Here is a 17,500-nt window from a genome sequence, read left to right as displayed (position 1 = left end):
TTGCAAACGTACTTTCACACATCTGCTGTTCACCTGTGTACAAAACTCACACATGAAGGTAAACTGAGGCAGGCATCTGGGCATTCTGTGAAAACCTGCACTGTTGAGGGATATGGCCGTATGGCTCTTTTGAAATGCAGAGGGTGTGTGACAGTACCTGTCACACACCCCCTGCATTGCTTCCTATTGGGATTACTGCTTTCAGTGTCCACAGACACTGAAAGCACTTGCAAAGTGCCATATGACACTTTGACAATGCAGGGGGGTGTGTGCCAGTACCTGTCACACCCCACCCCCCTGAATTGCTTCCTATCCAGACTTCCTGCTTTTACTGTCCGCAGACACTAAAAGTGCTTGCAAAGTGTCGTATGGCACTTTGACAATGCAGAGTGTGTATGACAGAAACTGTCACACACCCCCTGCATTAATTTCATGATCCCCTATCTATTTCAGTGTCCGTGAATGCTGTTTGACTATTTTATTTGATTTTGGTGTCCGTGGACACTGAAATGCATTTAAAAAGTGTTGTATGGCCCTTTCTGAGTGCAGGGGGTGTGTTAGATGTGCATGCACTACTTAAACGTGCCCCCTGCACTCAGTAATGCTCATGTCCATTTAGCCTTAGCAGTAGCGCACCTTCATAAATATGCAAAGTGCACTGCTGTTAAAGCTAAGCAGAAATGGACACGGTTCACTCCGTGCAGGAATAGCTCTATTCCTGAAAGGAGTTTATTGAATCCCAGGGAAAGTCAAGTCTGAGACTGCAGAACATTTTGTATAGTCTTTCTGTGCTCAGAACTAGGACCATTTTTTGCCATAATTCATTTTTGTAACAAGAGAGTTGTCAGGAGCTTGAAGCCGGTTTATTCCACTTGAACTTTTATACAATAGGCATCTCAGAGGATTACTTCACATTGCTAAGGAACCTTGAGAAGAACAGAAACACCATTTAAAAGAAAGATGTGACACTATTATGCTAATTTGCAAGATAGACTAAAGGTGGATATTCCTATAATAAAAGAACACACAGAAATTCCAGATGATATAGTTTATAATAAGAATATCCAACTTAGATAATTTTATTTATTGTATTATTTATTTGATTTTTGTTTACCAAGAAGGTACTAATGGGCAAAAAAAAAGAAACATTTTCAGCAGTGGCCCAGGGAGAATAAATCGACACAATATAAGCACAAAAGGTTAGAAAGTTCACAAATGTGTGGTTGGCAGATTTACATAAATAGATATTATGCAGAAATAATAAAATTGCAGATCTTATATTATGAAATTATGAACCTGAGCAGAAGGTTTTGGATATTATATGATAAGGTAGGTTAGTTTTATTGAAGATGGAAGGACAGAAAGAAGAGTAGAGAGAGAGGACTGGATGAGACAGTGGAGATGGGCAAAAGTAAGTTGACAGAGAAAATGGAGTGAAAAAAAGGAAGTGTGATAATTTATATAGAGGAAGATATTAGAAATAAGGGGTATGTAGTGAGGTATGTGGATAGATAGAAAAAGGACAAGAGACCAGAGAAGAAATGTTAACTAAAGATAATTTAACCAAGTGCCATTGGATATGACTGAAATGACAAATGAAGTCAATAAGTAAGATTATACAGACATGAAAGGGAAACGCAGGACAAGCTATATCACATTAATGCATTGAAGCCATGTAGAAAGTTGTGTGGTTAGCCTGCAAGATGAGGTGCATGCAGACTGACATTGAGCTAGTGGAATCCTTTTTAAAAATACAAAAGCAGGAAACAACTGAACTTTTAACCTTGACCAATGGATGGAAATTTGAAACACACCTTTGGTCTGGTGTCCATGTCTCTAAAGACAGAGGCAGATAGTAATGCTCAAACTAACATACCCCCCATAACCTCTAGAAACTTCCTAACTAACATACTCCATCCTAAATAAATGCCCATGATACATAGGGCTTTAGATGATTCGGTCATGTTGACTAATGTCACCAAATATGGGCATGGGTAGTTACCGGTGATAAGTGAGTTGAGGACCCGGCCTACTCTTACCCACGCCAGGGACTTCATGCTAATGGTGGAAGGGGTATATGTGCTCCTTTTGGCCAATGTGTGCCCACCATAAAGCCCAGCAGCCCTGCGTCAATAAGCTACTGGCTGGTCAGTGTCTAGTTGTCCAACCTGGGTTACCTGGAATAGCTCTGTTGAGCGAAAACTGGATGTAAAACCATCCAACCTGCCAAACATGAACTGAGAATTGCTATGCTTAATGTAGGTTCACTGACAGGACACAGCTTAGAAGTTGATGACATGATAATATGGAGGACGCTGAACATCCTATGTATCCAGGAGACAAGATGGAAGGGCAGTGCAGCAAAGCCACTTGGCTTAGGATCCAGAGTCTACTACTTAGGTGGAGGGCAGGCTAAAAATGGTGTAGGAATTATGGTGAGAGAGAGGCTTCAGAAGGCAGTAAGGGATATCATCAGAATTAATGACAGACTCATTGCAGTCAGACTCCAGTGTAATGACAGGGCAGTATACATAATATCAGCCTATGCCCCACAGCAGGGTTGTAGTAGTGAGGAAAAGAGTGCATTCAGACAGCAGTTGCAGGACCTACTAGATAAAGCAGGACAACATGAATTGGTGTCGATAATGGGTGACTTGAATGCACATATCAGGACAGACAGAACAGGATATGAGGCCTGGGTCCACATGGGTGGGGCAACAGGAATAAAGAAGGAGAAGCCATTCTAGACTTCTGTCTGGCAAATGGCTTGATAGCAGCCAACACATGCTTCAGAAGTCACAAGATCACATAAAAGAGTAATCAACATGCAACTTAGGTAGACTTCTTCCTAGTAAGGAAAAGGCACTGGGGCAGAATCCATGATTGCAAAGCCATCTCCAGTGAAACAGTTGGCCCACAGCATAAACCGCTAGTTGCCACATCAGCTGCGATGCAAGCAGTGGTCAGAGAAGGCTCTAAGGTCAACAGAGACAGGCTGAAGACCTAAAAGTTGACTGGGGAGAAAGTACAACAGTTCAAGGAATTACTCAGGGCTCTAGCACCCCAAGAAGAGGAGGAAATAAGTGGAGTTGAAGAAGAATGGCAGTGCCTAAAAACAGCATGTGTTAGGACTACAGAAAAGATATGTGGCCGAGCCAGGCATGGAAATAAGGTACATAAGGAAAGCTGGTGGTGGAATGCAGAAGTCCAGGAAGTCATCAAAAGAAAAAAAGGAGTGCAGGAAGATGTGGGAGACAGAAAAGACTGACCAGGCTAGGAAAGACTACTGGTTGGCTAACAAAGAAGCTAAGAAAGAAGTTGCAATAGCAAAGAATAGGACATCAGAAGCACTGTACCAACTTCTGGAAAGTGACTCAGTAAGGGGCACAAAGAAACTATATCTGGTTGCAAGGCAAATGCAGAAAGATAAAGAAGACAGTCAGACTCCATTCATAAGGTTCTCACAAAGAAGCTGAAAGCAGTCAGTTTGACCTTTGACCCAGATATCACACTGACACATTGCAGATTCAGGAAGAACACTCTACCAGGAAGTAGAACTGATGCAAATGCGACTATGTGAAGGAAAATGAACTCTTTAATATCTAAATGTGAGTTATTTATATAATTACTTAAATATCTATGTTATAATTCATAAAATATGTCAGTTATAATGATTTTAAATGATGCAGTTTCTTGTAGTAAGTAAATGTCTTATTTTAGAAGGCATAGAAAATGAAACATTTATTCAAGTGTTTTTGAAAATCTACTTGAGTGCAGCATACTAATCTGTGTTAAAAACTTATGTTCCAAACATATACATTACTATAACTCATTTAATTCATCTGATTGACAAGCATAAATAACTTTATAACTCTATTCTGGAAGAAATTGTCATGTGATATATTTTAAAGAAGTAGTATAGACATACAAAATACAGATGTTTTTTTTTTTACAATAATGCAAGTGTTTCTGAGAATTTGCATAACTATGCAGTATGATTTATATCAATTTCTATAAATATAATATTTTATTCTATTGACAATAATGAGTATGAGTAAAATGCTCATATACAAGCAATTCAAGGTTTTTTTTTTGGAAGCTGTTGACTGCATTTACATGACAGAAAATAGATGCATCTTAATATATGTAATGTCTGAACCATATTAGCCAAAGTTTTTGATTTAAATGTATGTTAGAACTTATTTTTACATACTTTGAATAAATTAATATGTAAATATGCCTTCCTTTTTTTTTTTTTTTCTCTCTCTCTTTCACTCTCTCTCCCTCTTTCACGTCTTTTATTTCTCTCTCTCCTCTTGGTTCCTAATATCAAGATTATTTGAATGCTATTTGAATACAAGTGTATTATATTACATAGATGTATATAGTAGTATGAATAGTTTAAAAAAAAAAAAAAAAAAAAGTTTATTTTAGTTTATATGATGCTGTTTTATCAAATGTGTAGTCTTGTCTTGCTAGATAATTGAATTGAAAGCTGTTAATTTAAGTTAAATATAACCAGTATTAAATTGATAAGGTGGTAGCTGAGGTACTGCTGCTTAGGGTAGGGGGTTAACTTGAGTGGTAAATACTACTCTAAGTTGGAGTTTTTAACTCCAGGCTGGATGCAAGGTTTAATCCTTACATTATTTTCACTTGTTCATTGTTATATGTATATAGTTTTGACATTCACAATATATTTTGTACACTCATTGTCACTACAAACAAAATTGAATCCTATACAAAATCCCATAAGAGATTCAATAAATACAGCTATATTTAAAGGTACACCTAAAGGAGGAGATGTAACATTACTTATGTTGTTATTTGTTATTTTGATCATAAGATTCTTAAGTTTTAAAAATGCCAAATGACATCTTTAAAAGGAATTTCTTTAAATATTAATGGATTGAATAATCCGTGTAAAAGGGCAAGCCTAATAAGATACATTAATTTACATAAGGCCAACTTAGTCTTCCTGCAAGAAACCCATCTCTTGAAAAAAGATATTGATAAACTTGCCACAAACAAATATACAGTATTGGTTAGTTCAGAGCACACTTAGAAAAAAAGAGGAGTGGCTATTTTATGGAATAAAAGTATGCCCATTCCTAAAACCATTAAGTCTTATCAGGATGACAAAGGAATGTTCTGTATGGTTACAATACAAATTAATGGGAAGACTTACACTTTAATTAATGTGTATTGGATACCTGGAATTGGTATTAATACAGTGAAACATCATCTTGATAAGATCATATCATTCTCTATAGGAGATATTATTTTAGCTGGTGACTTTAATTGTATACTACATGAAAGTGATACTACCACTATAGGAAAAAGAAGAATTACATCTAATGCAAAACATTTAAATGATTTTGCTAATTCTTATCATTTGAATGATATTAATAATCAGATAGATTCAAAATCATTACCATACACCTTTTTTTCTAACAGATACAACACTTATTCAAAAATAGATAGGGCCTTTATTTTTAACCAGATGGTAACAGATTTAATTAATTCCAAAATCATTTCATGTCCTATATCTGATCATAATTCAATTGTTTTTGAATTCATGATAAAAAATACTCATAATGTTCAGATCAAAAGGATACCAGCATACTTAACTCAACTAAAAGACTATAAAGAATATATATTTTCAGAAGTAAAACATTTTTTAGACATAAATAATACTCCTGAAGTCTCCATTGTCTATGTTTGGGATGCCTTAAAATCATATCTATATGGACAAAGTATCAGATGGTATAATAATAAAAGGAAATCTTGGGATAAGGAATTGTTAGATAGTCAAAGTAAATTAGACTCTTATAAACATAATAATAAAGAAAATATTATGGACAAGAAAGTTATTGAAGAAATAAACAAACTAAATGAGAAATACAAAGAAATTTTAACTCATAAAGTTAAAATAACTTTAGAGAAATACAAGTTTTTGTCTTATTCAATAAGCCCCAAATACTTACATAGACTTAAAAATAAAACAATAAGTTTGAATAAACAAAACCATATCAAAGAAATCTTTTCTCTAAGGAAAAAGAAGAATGTTTCTAGTATACCAGAAATACTAGATGAATTTAGAAATCACTTTCACAAAATTAACCATAATAACATTAACATGGAACCTAAAGATAAAATAAAGGAGTTTATAACCACAAACATGAATAAAAAGCTTAATAAACAACAGATTAAACTATTGGACAAAAGTATTTCATATACAGAGGTTATTACACAAATAAATAAGCTTAAATCAAACAAAGCACCGGGTAATGATGGTATTATACCAGAGATATATAAAATCCTTTCTAAAAGTACATATTCATTAATACATAAGGTTTTTATTTTGGTCCAAACTGAGTTAATAACCCCCCATCTTGGCAATATACATTTATTTCGCCAATTTTAAAACCTAATAAAGATCCAACTAGATGTACTTCATATCGGCCCATCTCATTACTTAATGTTGATTATAAAATGTTTATGAGTATTTTTGCTGATAGATTGAAGACAATCATCCCCGGCATTATAGATATAGATCAGACAGGCTTCATTGTAAATAGAAATACTTTTGATAATATAAGAAGAACTTTAACATTAATTGATTTTGCAAATAGGAAAACGAAAGATTTAACACTTATTAGTCTTGATATAAGTTCAGCATTTGATTAAGTAAGTTGGGACTATCTATTTACCTTACTGAAGTGCACAAACTTCTCAGATGCATTTGTAAATCTAATTAAGCATTTATACAAAGGAACATTGGCTTATATTAAGGTAGGAACATATGTTTCACAAAAAATACCCATTTTTAAAGGTACAAAACAAGGATGTCCACTTTCTCCACTATTATTCACTTTAGTAATGGAGCCTTGGGCTAATTTGATCAGAAACAGTACTGACATAGAGGGTTTTAAAATAGATGAAAATACAACATCCAAAATTCAACTTTTTGCAGATGATGTTCTAATTACATCAGCAGGATCTAATTCTTCTATGCAGTCTCTATTTGATAAAATGATGAATTTTAAAAGTATTTCTGGTTTAATATTCAATGATGAAAAAACTAAAATACTACCTATATATACACGAAAAAATATTCTCATTAGTGATTTTACTAAATATGTACCCAATTCAGGTCAGATAACTTATTGAGGTATAATACTATCTAAAGATATTAAATCTATTATATATAATAATTATAATACCTGTTTTCTTAATATACAAAATCTTTTTAATACCTGGAATAATATGTTTTTACTATGGAGGAGAGACTTACAATTATTAAAATGATAATATTCCCCAAGATTTTATACTTAATACAATCAATAATACTTCCACCTACAAAAATAATTATCAAGAAACTGAATACACTAATGTTAAATTTCCTATGGGCACCTAATAGACCTAGGATTGCATTAAAGAAACATACTAATAGCTGGTCTCAAGGGGGTATTTCTTTTCCAGACTTTAATTTATATACTATCTCTTCTATTGTAAAAGTTATTACTTTATTAATAGATCAGTCATATGTCGCAAAATGGAAAGAATATTGGGAGCTAATTAGTATGCACTTCATGAAAATCTACTTAACACATAAAAATATGATTGTAAATAACTCCATGTTATGGTTACTAAAGGAATTTTGTACTTCACCTATTGCACCTAAACATATGGTTTGTTACCCATTAAATATTAGTATTAGCTATTGTAACTTTATATTCATGCACCCTAAGTATAGGGAATGGAATTTTATTATATTCCCTATAATGTATACTCAGGGTATGCTTTTGTCATCTACTTCTGAAGGAACTCATTTAGCTATAGATAATGATCTAAAGTACTGGTATCAGTTGATATCTGATAATAAAGTTAAAAATCTAGACTTCTTAAAACAAGAATTTGATCTAAGAGAAACTTGCTGGTTAGAGGTTCAGACCTTTAGACAACATCTCATTAATAAAATAGATCTAATGTCTATAACAGTTAAAGAATCTATTCCAACACTGATTGATTACTTGATATTAAATTTACAACATAAAGTTTCTGATAAAGGTAAACTTTCATACATACATAAAATTATCAGACAAGAAACTTTTTACAGTGTAGATTCATACTGGAATTATTTCACTTCTATTAATGGGGACCCACCAAATCAACAAGATAAACAATATATATTGGAATCTGCCTATAGAACTACGTCTTCCATTGTCTGGAGACTTTATACATGGAAATTTTACATAGATCTTTTTATACACCTTTGATGATGAATAAAATAAATAATAAAGATAATCTATGTAAGAGATGTAATGTAGAAATTAATGCTGACTGGGCTTATATGTTTTATGACTGTATAAAATTGAAAGAATACTGGAAGTCAATTAATTAATTTTGCAGGCTCTTTTACAGATAATTTCATTATTTCTAAATCTCTTATATTATTCAACACACCTGTACCTCAAAGTGTTAAAAAGGTTAAGCTTCCCTTGTTATGGTCTATTCTAGCAGTGGCTAGGAAAATAATAACCAGAAATTGGATTTCAGATACACCTCCTTCGTTCAATGAATTTAAAAATGTTATGAATATAGTGTGCCATATGGAAATAAACACAATTAGGTCAAGAACAACTAGAAAAACATCTTATTATATTGTATGGGATAATTTACAAAATTTGTTAAAAAAATCCTAATTTCAATAGCATGGTATTTTAGTTTAATTAATTGATCTGATTGTAGTGGATGTCTTTGTAAATACTTTAGTTGTTTTGTTGAATGTTATAATCATATCTATTTTTAATTACTTGTATAAAATTGTTATGATATTTCTCTTGTATGTTAAAACAATAAACCTGTTTTGAAAAAAAAAAAGACTCCATTCATAAGGGATGTCAGCAACAACCTGCTCAGCAGCCCAGAGGACATCAAAGGCAGATGGAAGGAGTATTTCCAGCAGCTTTTGAATGAAGAAAACACCACAGAAGTTGCACTGCCCCAGAAACAGCCTACATTGAGAGAAGAAGAGGAGCCCACCCTACATTAGTCAACATGACCGAATCACCTAGAGCCCTATGTCAGGAGCCAGAATCCACCACATAACACAAGCACTCAGGTCACTCCAGAACAAGTACAGAGTCATTGCTCATGTTGGTGTGAATTACCTGAGACGTACATCCCTGGACTACAAGAGACATGGAAGAGCTCTCTGATCATGTAGCCTAGGCAGATATGACCCTGACCCTGAGTAGCATCCTGTGCTCACCAAGAATGATACCGCAGTATAAAGAAAAAAATATCAATTTCAACATCTGGTTAAGCTGCTGGTGTCATTCAAAGGGGATCCAGTGTCTGTCAGCCTGGGATGACATGCTCGACAAGCCTCCTTGCTTCACAAGAGACGGCTTGCACCTGTCACCCCTAGGCTTTTGAATACTGGCCAAGGCTTTTGCTGCCCCCATAGAGTCTTTTTTAGGCAAGGATCAAAAGTCAAACCCACCTCCGTAAAAAGCACAAATAAAAAAATTAGGGTTAGGCTACTCAACGCCAGGAATTTAAATCTCAAAATGCACGCACTCGAAGCACTCCTCAGTATGGAGAACATTGACATCTGTGCAGTAACTGAAACCTGGTTCAAGGCTCCACACAGCACCCCAGCACTATCGGGCTACAGCTCATACCACACATTTCGGCCACAGATCATGGACCGAAACACAAAAGGAGAGAGTGTATCCATATTCATCAAGGATACCTACACCTCCAGGTTAGTGGCGCAGCATGATATCTCTGAGATCATCCATGTGCAACTAACATCCGGCAAATCTGCAATGCAAATTGTGCCCTGCTACAGGTCACCCTCCATGACCCAGGACCTCCACTCTGCCTTTCTGGAGACACTGGAAAACATGAAAGTCCTACTGAACACACCGACATTGGGCGATTTCAATTACCCTGCCATTAACTGGGAAAACTACTCAAGTACAAACTCCCAGGTCCAGTGCTTCCAGGAATTTATCAACTCAAATGCCCTGGATCAGCTGGTAAACTCCCCTACCTGAGGTGAAAACATATTGGACCTGGTCATCACCAGCATGGGCGACAGGTGTTCCACACCAAAGGTCAACCCATCACTAGTTAGATCAGACCATAAACTAATCACTCTGGATGTCCACACCACACCACCACCTCCAACCAAGGAAACCACTTTTCTATAGCAAACTTCACCTTACTCAAGACGGAGGTGGTAAGTTTCATAGCCCCCATGCTAAAGGATAACAGTGTCCAAGATGCAGGAACCTTTACAAATGCACTCTATGAGCACCTACAAGGATGCATGGATCTTGCCATCCCTAGCAAAACCAAGACTCACTCCCCTAAAAGAAGGTGACCAGTCTGGTGGATCCCTGCCATAAACAGGCTATACAATAGAAAGAGGAAACTAGTTCAGAAAAAAAGCAAATCCTAAGAAGGAAAGACATCCTTGATCAGTATCAGTAAGAAACTAAGGTCCCTCATAAAATCCTCCAAGGCTAACTTCGAAAGAAAAATAGCCAAGGATTTGAAAGACAACCACAAAGCCTTCTTTAGCTATGTCAAGAATCTAAGTGGCAACTCGCAGATATGCTCTGAGCTAGTGCAAAATAGCACAAAATATACTGAACCCACTGACATTGCCAACATCCTGGCAGATAGAGTCAGTGCAAACTTCACCCCCCTCTCACCCCTAAAAGGGCCCACAACAATACCTGAAAAGTGTAGTGTCCAAGAAATCACAGATGCACAGGTGAAAACAGCCCTTTCAAAAGCCAAAAGCACAGCATCAGTGGGGCCAGATAGTGTCCCAGGCTGCGTCTTGCATGAACTACAGAACAAACTGACCCCCCCACCTAAACACACTGTTCAACCTCAGCCTCTCCACAGGCTACATGCCCATAGAATGGTGCACAGCAATGGCTACTCTGCTCCACAAAGGAGGGGCCACAACTGACCCTGGTAACTATCGCCCCATAAGCCTGACTAGCCTGGTCTGCAAGGCTATGGAGTGCATCATCATGGAACTCATTAGCAAAGACATTGGGAACCCCCAAAAACTTGACCCGACCCAGTTTGGCTTTGTTAAGGGCAGATCATGCCTACTAAGCCTTGTTGACTTCTTCAAGACAGTCACCAAGGCCATAGATGAGGGGAAGGTAGTTCACACAGCCTACCTTGACCTTGCCAAGGCTTTTGACACCATTCCTCACTCTGGAATTATAGAAAAACTGACCAGCCTGAACATAAACCCCTATGTCAAGAGATGGGTTGCCAACTGGCTTACAGACAAAACTCACACAGTAAGAATAGCAGGCTCCAAGTCCGACTCTAAACCAGTCACAAGTGGTGTCCCACAAGGCTCAGTCCTGGGACCCCTACTGTTCGGCATATACTTCTCAGAAGTACAGGCAAACACAGGAGGACTATGGCTAACCAGGTTCGCCGATGACTGCAAACTGGGAGCCATAATTGACTCTGGCTGACACAGACATTCTCCAAAAGGGCCTTAGTGAGATGGACACCTGGTGTCAAAGTCATGGTCTCAAGCTAAATGCCAAAAAATGCATAGTCATCACATTTGGGAAAAACAAAACACCCATGAAGTACCACATAGGTGGCAGCCCCCTTAATACAGAAGAGGTAATAAGAGATCTGGGGACTCAGGTAGATAGTAATCTCTCCTTTGACAATCATATTGCCAAAGTAGTTAGGAAATCCTTCTATGTAGCCCATCTAATTCTAAAGGGTTCGCATCTAGAAATAAAGAGGTTATAGTGCCCCTCTATTCATCACTCATCAGACCCATCATAGAGTACAATGCCCCATTTGGGATGTACCTCACAAGACACTTCAAACAGCTGGAAAGACCACAAAAGTACCTCACCAAGAGGATTAGCGGCCTCAAATATATGTCCTATGCTGCCCGACTGGAAAAACTCCAGTTGTACTCAGTCGCATATCGCTTACTCAGAGGTGATCTCTGCCGGACTTACAAAGCCATGTCCAACTCAGAACTGATGGACATGCTCCACCTAAAGAAATCCAAGCCACTGTGAGCCACTCACTCTAGTGAGCTAAACCTCACCACAACAATAAATAGAACATGCTGGAGGGACAGATTCCTGTCACAGAGACTCGCCATGCTTTGAAACAAAATTCCTAACTACATTAGGCAGAGCCCCTCACTAACACTCTTCAAGAGTAACCTTGATGAGTGGATGGGTAATAGAAAATACACCCCTGAGATCACTTCATTGGCTCTTCTTGATAGAGGCTCAGTTAATTAATCAATGGGGTGGCGAAAGCTGACACACTCTGGCTAGGCTTATAAATGAATGACAGAAAAAGCCAGCACAGCGTGGAATCCACAAAAAATATATTTATTTAAAAATCAATGATAGGAGGAAAAATCCCCACTATCAAAAAAATCCAAACCGGTTTCAGCTAAACACAGCCTTCTTCAGTGGATCAAGCAATTATAAATTACAACCAAACAATTCAGTATAAATAACATAATTTAAATAAGGCGTGCAACAATCATTGGTCCTTCAAAATTGGTCATTAAGACCAGGTGGAAATAAAACTCCAAGTTTGATCATCCATTTTGTTTCTTTGACATTTAACAATTCATGCCATCCTACCTTATCCCTACATCAACCCTTAATACAATCAATAACAATAAATGAAAATGAAGCTGTATGATGTTTAAGAACATGTCTGTAAAGAGCATTGTTTTGACGTTTATTTTTTATATCACTAAGATGTTCCCCAATTCTCAGACGTAATGTCCTAGAGGTTTGTCCAACATAGAATGAATAACAAGTACATATGGCCAGATAGATAACCCACTCACTGCTACAATTGGCCCAAAAATTAATATCAAAAATCTCAGGGGTGTTTCGGCTGGCGTTTTTCTGACTTTATGGACTAATTTATGCTTAATGCGTATGATGCTTTATTTTTGTGGTTCGGGACAGATGATTATTTCTTGTGCTTCATACACTCATTTTGTCTGAGTTGTACTACAACAGTGGTGGATTGGTTCTGCATTTTATGTGTTCGATGCCATAATTTTGTGGTTCGGGACAGATTATCATACTTTGTGTGTTATATATACATATCGTCAGACAAATGTTTGTTCTCTTATAAAAGAGGACAAACATTAGGTTCAATATTTAGTCACTATAAAAGGGTGGTTTCGGATGTTAAGGACCCTACTCAATTTTCTCTAACTGGTGGACCGATCATTGGTTCTATGCCATGTGGTCATTGTTCATATTGTATTAGGGTACCAAAGACTGATGAATTCACCAGCCGAAACACCCCTGAGATTTTTGATATTAATTTTTGAGCCAATTGTAGCAGTGAGTGGGTTATAATTGCAGCAAACTGGGAAAATCAGAAGAAGCTGAGAATAGAGATAGACGGGAAGATAGATAGTGGAACAGCTAAACAGCTTCAAGTATCTGGGAGGAGTAGTTGAGGAGAAGGGTAGTCTGAATGAAGAGGTCAAAGCTAGAATAAGAGGGGCTGCAGCCAACTGGCATAGAGTATTAGGTGTAGTCTATGACAGAAGAATGCCAAAGAAGCTGAAAATAAGGTGTACAACACAGTGGCATGGCCAGTACTACTGTATGGTACAGAAACCTGGGCAGTAGAGGCAGAACAGTTGAAGAAGCTAGAGGTGATGGAAATGAAGTGCCTGAGAAAGGTGAGAGGATGCACACTGTGGGACAGACAAAGAAATGAGGACAGAGGTGCCAGAAGCTGCTGAAGTCTGGGGGGGGGGGTGCAGAGGGTGACAGGGGCACTTAGTGATCTAAAAAGGGCAATTTTTTAAAACTATTTATTGCCACAAAATAGGTTCACTTGGAGGACATTTTAAGCATATCCAATTTCCTTTTGGTGCTTGAATTAACATTTTCTGATTGGTCTTACCTATCCCATGGCTGATAATTGTATATTAGCCCTAGTGAGAATAAATGTGGTCATAATATAGATAATTTTATGGGACCCATGTAAGGGATGCAGCATTTAAGGACTGCTCTTATCTATTAGTGGAACGAGAGGCAATCCTGGAGTACATTTTCTATTTCCCATCCTTTGATCCAAGTTGCATTTGAATATGAACAGGGATGAGCTTTGTTTTACTTGAATATATAATCTGTTCTGGAACAGTGGTAGCCTCTGTGATATTATCCATCTCTCCACAACATTCAGTTTAGATACCTGGACTGAATATTTCTGATGCCATTTGATTTGATGATGTTCAGTATGTCCATCTGTATTATGTCAGAGGATGCTTTGTATGACAGAAATGTCACCTCTAAGCATTCTGTAGGATACTGATTATAGTGATAAATCTTTGAGGTAATCCATGCAAGACCTATTGTTTAGGATTTGTATACTTTTAGTAAGGTATCTCTGTGGGTATTCCAATTGTTGCATGAGTCCGGACAGATGCATGCCAAAGTGGGCATTATACAAAATGAGTGATTTAATAAGGGCTTTTTAAGGGGGGGGGGGCAATAACATCTCTAGATCTAGTCAAAAACAATCTGTTTATAAGCTGTGCAAAATAGAAAGACTTTCTTATGACTCTGGGCACATGTTGGGCAAAAGTTAGGTCACTGTACACATAAGTTCCCAAATGCCAAACAACTGGGTCACTTCTCAAGGGGCATTGTCAATTTGGCAGTTCACTGGACTAGATGACTTACCAAAGGATAGCATAATGTATTTCTTGGAGTTTAGTTTCAATGCATGATTCTGACACCAGTTAATGTTTGGGACAATCCTCCCTGCATGATGGCTAAGTCATTTGGCAATTCAATAACTGCCCCTAGCTTGCAGTCATCTCACACTTAGTCCATCAAAGCCCTTTGGTATTTCCTTCTACTTTTGAGATGTATATGCCAAACAGAAAAAGTCTCAGCACCAAAACCTGGTCCCTTCCCCTATTTTGATCTCCTGCATCCTGTGGGCAAGCATACGTGTATGCATTCTTTGATTCGCCTTCCTGTATAACACAGCACCACTTGCTAGAATGTGTTTCAAATTTGTAGTTTGGAACAGTCTTCTAGTAAGCAATGAAACTAAATGTATGAACAAATAAAGACAACACTACCCATTTCAGAAAATTGCAACCATAAAAGGCCACTCAAACGTTTGACATTACAACCCTCCAATACTAATAAATATACAAAATCTCTGGAGAAGTAAGTATCTAAATAATTCCACATTACAGGCATCTGTAACTAATGAAGAGGTTGCTGCTAGCAAACAACTTTATATTTCATTGTTTCATCTGCAAATAAAGTGCCTGTTGCCCTTGAAGAATAAATTGCCTATGCTACATTAAAAAAATGATAAGCTCATAATTTTGCAGTGGGGAATGGATGGCAAACTGATAACAAAAACATACTTATTATGTACCTCCTCCAAAGAGGACATTTTTATGACTACAGCATCCACTCCCTTTAAAGTACAGTACAGTACAGAATCAGTGATCCATCTGCATACTGTGGGAGTAGAACCCGCAGCCTTTTGCATCAAAAAAGTAAGTATGCTACCTGTTGTGCTACTAACAATGCAAGCAACTTAGCATAAGTAACACTAAACTTTTCTTCCCCTGAAGCTCTCAGCTCCTTGTAAAATCCACTTGACACTCAACTAAATCTCTTATCTTCACAGCACAAAAAAATCTGGAAAAAGCCAAAATTTATTTGGGGGGGTCCAAAGGCCCAAAACCAGGGACACATTTTAAATATTGCTTGTATAAGCTTAGAAAGTTGCTAAAATAAAGAGTTTTGTGTTACCATGTGTTTCCTGATAGATAGACTGAAACTTAAAGGGCCATCAATATTTAGTGAATTCAGTTCTGACAGATTTGCCAGAAAACCACAACATTTAAGAGGAACAGACCAAAAGTATGAGCCAAATATTCTATGAAAGTTGACAGCTATGGACTTAAGTCCCTGAATCACAAGTGGTGGCATGGGTAGAGAATTCAGGCTCTTGTTTGAGCCTGAGTAACACTAACCACCAGGTATACCTAATTGGGGCATTTTACAAACACACACACACACACACACACACACACACACACACACACACACACACACACACACACACACGGGATCCTTACCGGCATGACTCTAGGACTCTAGATCTGGCAGCACAGCAGCAGCATAACTCCTGTAGCACAGAGCAATAAGAGAACAAAAACAGCTAGTTTAGATAGTTTAACTTCTGTGTGCGAATCCACGCTAGAGTGAAAACTCCACTTCATTAATTTTTTTTTCTGGCAGATCTTGCAGCTGTAAAAGTGGGGGGGGGCTCCCCCCCCTCGGCTCTATGGTTCCGGCATCCATGAATGAGGACATAAGAGCAGAAGCCAAAGTAGCTCCAATTGCAGAAAAGATCAAAGAAAACAGATTATGGCGGTTTGGGCACATGTGTAGAAAAGCAGAAGACAATCTGGTGAGGAAGATTTGGGACAGACAGGAAGAAGGTAAGAGGAAGTGAGGACGTCCAGCAAAGAGGTGGATGGATTGTGTGAAAGAAGATCTGCAACAGTCAGGTATGAGTGTTGAAGAAGGCAGGAGTGTGGCAGTGAATCGAGAGAGTTGGTGACAGTTAACACAATACCCCAACGCCATGTAGAGAAATGGAAAAAAGGGGGCTGATGATGATGATACATAGAGGCACAACTGGGTTGGATTGCATGGCTAGCTTTATAAAGGCTTTGGTGATCATTAGCCTACTATATACATATGACATATGGACCTAAGGAATGCTCTCAGGTACTCTTAGGAACACTAAACTAACAGCAAAATATACTGACAACACTGCAAGTGATGACAAGAAAACACAGAACTTACAGAAAGCCAGAAATAATTAAAGGAGGTGGTAAGAAATACAGTTTAAAAGAAGATCAAACTAAAAGTGAGAGAAGAGTCACTTCTGAATGGATTAGCCTAGTAGGACTATTTCTTAAATGATAGAAGCATCAAATTCTGTAATGACTTTAGAACACTCTGTCACATTTCAAAGTTTAATAGCTATCCCATGCCCAGGATTGATGAACTGATGGAAAACCTAAAACCTGGTGACAGTTAACACGATGCCCCGACTCCATGTAGAAAAATGTGTAAAGGGCTGATGATGATGATATATAGGGGCACAACTGGGTTGGATTGCATGGCTAGTTTTATAAAGGCCTTGGTGGTCATTAGCCTACTATATATCTATGACCTATGAACCTAAGAAACAAAGGAATGCTCTCTGGTATGCTTAGGAACACTAAACTGATAGAACAAACTATACTGACAACACTGCAAGTGAAGACAAAAAAGCATAAACCTTACAGAGAACCAGAAATAATTAAAGGAGGTGGTAAGAGATACAGTTTAAAAGAAGATCAAACTAAAAGTGAGAGAAGAGTCACTTCTGA

Source organism: Protopterus annectens, chromosome 5.part0, assembly GCF_019279795.1.
Source record: "Protopterus annectens isolate FY-2018-M chromosome 5.part0, PAN1.0, whole genome shotgun sequence".
In the NCBI taxonomy this organism is placed as follows: Eukaryota; Metazoa; Chordata; order Ceratodontiformes; family Protopteridae; genus Protopterus; species Protopterus annectens.
Note: the sequence above shows the minus strand (reverse complement) of the source record.